The sequence below is a fragment of the Cryptomeria japonica genome, chromosome 10, assembly GCF_030272615.1.
Source record: "Cryptomeria japonica chromosome 10, Sugi_1.0, whole genome shotgun sequence".
Lineage (NCBI taxonomy): Eukaryota > Viridiplantae > Streptophyta > Pinopsida > Cupressales > Cupressaceae > Cryptomeria > Cryptomeria japonica.
Window position 1 is genome coordinate 574,138,557 of NC_081414.1, and position 4,456 is coordinate 574,143,012.

A 4,456-nucleotide genomic window follows, 5' to 3' on the forward strand; every position below is an offset into this window, starting at 1 on the left:
AAAATAATTTAAATAATTGAGAGAATATAAATATTCAATAACTTTTTTTTTAGTTTCGTGGAATGATTGAAATTTGATCTCTCATTAAGAAATATTTAATAATTTGTAGACCAATCAGTGAAGGGGGGATTGGTCTGAAAAATCAGATCAAACAAAACAAGGCACTAGGTGCAAAACTGATTTGGAAAATGCCCAAGGAACCCAATCTAAAATGGGTAAGAATTTTGAAACAAAAATACCTAATGAGTAATGATCCAACTAGTATTTTTAGAATTGCATCCCCCCAAAGGCTCTGGGACTTGGAATTTCCTTCTAAAATGCAAATACATTATTATTGAGAAATTAACCTAGGACATAGCAATAAGAGACAAAACATTATTCTAGGAGGACTCCTGGGGAGGATATCCTACCTTAGACAACCTGATAGATTTCAATCGGATCAAGGAAGAATTATCAACTCAGTGGGGTAAATTTGTCAAGGATTATGTGGAATTCCCAAATGGAGACCATGCCTAGGGTTGGCATTGGAAATCCCAAACATGAAGTAGAGTCTTTTAAAAAACTATTAGAAGAAAAAAAAAATCTTTTAGAAGGGGAAAAGATAGGCTCATATGAGAAGGATCCTATAGTGTTAAAGAAGGTTACAACCTCTTGAACAAGAAATTACAACACCCAGTAACCTCTATACCTACTAAACTCTGTTGGAGTAACAACTGCTTACCTAAAGCAAGTGTATTTGCCTAGGCAACCCTCCAAAAAAGGATTCTAACAGTAGATTGGTTCACTACATTGGGTTTTGGAGGTCCCACAAGGTGTCCTTTATGCAAGAATGAGGAAGAATCAATAAATCACCTCTTGTTGGGTTGCCAATTCACCAATAGTTGTTGGAAGTGGATATACAATAGATTGGGATGGTCAACAACTATTCTTAATGATCTTCTAAGTTGGCCAACACTGGACAATACGGTGTGTATAGTATTTTATGGACAATAGCCCCTTCCATCTTGATTTGGGAAATATTGAAGGAAAGAAACAAAATGATCTTCAAAGAAAAGTCTTTGAATGAGGAGCAGTTTATCATAAACTAGAATCAACCATAGTGGAAGTCACCAATAGCAGACTACTCTCTCAACAAAGAAAGGAAGTAGTTCTTACTAGTAGTGATGAATTAACAAGGAATAGATGGTAGGGGCTGAAAATCCCACCTTTCATTGGAAATGGAAACAAGAATAGGCCCAACCTAAGGGACCAAGCCAAGTGGAAACATCCTAGGACTGGATGGTACAAGCTAAACTTTGATGGAGCTTCTAGAGGCAATCTGGGAGCTACATGAATTAGATGCATTAATCACAATTAGCTTGGTGAGGAGACAACCAGCATAAATAAGTCTATTGGACTAGATACCAACAATATGGTTGAAATCCAAGCTTTAGTAGAAGGCTTACTATCAGGGAAAAAACTAAACATTAAATTTTTTTTTTTTGAAGGAGATTCAACCGTAATAATTAATGCAATTAGAATAGGGGAAACTCCAAACTGAAAACTTAATAGCCTATTAGTAAGAGCTTTATATATCCTTAATTCATTTGAAGAATTTTCCAATCAATCATAGATAGAGAGAAGGGAATGAGAAAGCAGACAAATTGGCTAACAGAGGAGCTGATGGGGCCTTTGATGAAATATTCCCAATTCTTGGCAGGTGTAACTGACCAGCTGGAGTAAGACTCGGGCCTATAGTTGGTCTTCTTAGTACAGACCTTGCACACAATTTAATTAAACGATGATGTCTATTGAGGATAAAACACTAAGGAATACTAGAATGTTTTCTTAGTTTAATCTAGTGTAGGGTCATATGGATCGGGTTCGATGGGATAAGTTTTAGAGCATTATGAGCAACTGTTGAGTTGGCCAACTAACGTACTATATGAATTGCTAATATTAATGCGGTATGTGTGAGATAGTTGAGAAGTTGGAAGATAATGATGAATGCTTAAGCACAAACTTTAACGTCCCAATTCATGATACTCCTGCACATTCCTAAGTACTTGGCAAGGATTTTGTTGGTTACAAGAATATTAGCAATTTTTTTCAAGGCAAATAGGGGAAAGGACCCAATAGTTGAGCATGTACCAATTGTTGTGAGGGTTGTTGATACCTTTTGTTCCAAAAATTGAACAAAAAAAACCTATTATTTGAAACAAAAAATATCAATTTTTGTTAGGAAATGTACCAACAGTTGTTAGGAAATGTACCAATAGTTGTTAAGAAATTTACTAATATTGTAAAAAACAACCAATCAGGTGATGCCATGTCAGCTGCACAACTATTGGGGTCTCTTTTGCACGCCTATTGGTCTCACTTTTTTGGGGAGCTGTTTTGGACACCTTGGCAAAAAGCATGCTAATGTGGCATCATATTTGATGATGTGGCCTTGAAACCTTAGTTATAAGCAGGGGACTTGCCAAGTAAACTGCTGTAAAAAAATCGAAGTGATTTGAAATTTCCAAGTAAGATTTTGAGAAGCATGGAGTTAGGGTGCACAACTACTAGGTCCTTTCCCCTAGTGCCATTTAATTAGACCTTTGTAGATACTTGCCATTTTGTCTTCTCTTGTTTCCGTAGGAATGAGTGTATAGATTTTTAGGGCGTGGTAATTGATTCACACATATGTTTGCTACCAGAGGATGATAAGAGGATTATGCCATTTAGGGGAAGGATTAAGCAGGAGAGGTGGAGCAGAATTCTGAACAAAATGGATGATCTAGCTAGTCGAGCCATGAAAGAAATCATGAGGGAGGAAACCATCAATTATGATTTCAGGTTCAAGGTTAATTGGGATATCCCTGCGACCTTTGTAGCTATTCTTTTGGTTATGAAAATTCCTAAATCAGAGGTGGTCCAACTTTGCAAAGAAGTCTTTAAAAGAGACCTGTTGAAGGGATTAGAAACCGCAATTCAGAACGTCGACAAAAACCTCATGATTCCCTATATGGAAGACTATGAGGATCTTAGGGGGAGTAGGCTTCTAGGTCTGGATAGAATGGTACCAAGGCGTCTCATTATGGTGTTAAAGAACAAGTAAACCTTCGAAGAAAGAAATCCTTCAATCGCACACAATATAGACTTTATCCAAAAATGGCTGAAATTGAAGGTGGCCTCAGGACCAAGTGGTGGAAAGATTATATGGCGGCAGAAGGATTTGAAGCTCCATAGGATTTCCCAGACATTGAACTGGAAAGGTTTTAGGTGTTGCCACCTGTGGTGATTAGGGCTTGTCATCTATGTGGAGGGACAAAAAGCTCAGAGAGAGACTCAAAGAGTAAATCGTCTATAGCCAAGGAGAACATTGAATTTTCCAATGCAGCTGCAAGGAGACTCCCTCCTCATAGAGATTGTGTATATGTGGATCGGAGCCAGCCAAAATAGAGCAGTCCATGTTATGGGTGTTAAGGCTTTAGGTACTTTGTTTTTTATGTGTATCATATAATATATATTGGGTTAACTCTAGGTTTAGCTGCCCTTACAATGGTATTTTCTGCCAAATCACGATACTATGAAGGGCCTTTTGTCAATTATATATAGCACTTGCATATATTTTAATTCCTCTGGCTAGGGTATGATAGCCCTGGAGTTATTCTGTATATTCAGATAGTATAAACAAGTGGGTAATATTCACCAATTTTGGTTGCTATAGTTTAGCTTCTTCAGAACAATATAGCTATCAAGATTGATATACATTATTATTAAAGATAATTTTATATTACTTTTGGCCTAGGTATATGGATTTTGGTTGGCAGTTCTCTTGTTTTATATGCCTTTTGAAGAAACTTGTACCCAGTGTTTACGGATTTCATTCTATAGATGAATCTAATTTTGATTTATCTACATTCATTTATCTTCTGGTTAAGCTAATAGGCTTCATCTGTTACAATCAAAAGGCTCTAACAAAATTTACTCTGTATGATCGGTTAGTCTAGATTGGTGGGTCATACCTACTGATTTTGGTAACCATAGTCAAGCTTTATCTAACTAACTGAGCTATGAAGTATGATATACCTTATACAGGCTATATTTAAATTACTTGTGGACTGTGCTTATGGATTTAGTTTGCAGAAGGATACTTCATTCGTGCCTTGTGTTTATGGATTTCAGTTGCAGAAGGCTTGATAAATCTGTATACATTTCATTTCCCGTTTTTTTTCAATTATTCTAATCTACTACATTTGTTAAACAATATACTTTGTCAAGCTTCTAATAATCTTGTAGGAAACATTTTGGACCGAGGAGGAGGAAATCAGGTAATCCGTTGTTAAAGGTACATGGTTTTTAATAGCGACTTAGGCCTTTTACCAACCAAAAATAAATAACAAATATTAGATTAAAAAAATTAAAACAATTTTAGCAATATTTAACATTAAAAATATAAAAATTCCACAATCTGTGATATCAAAATATG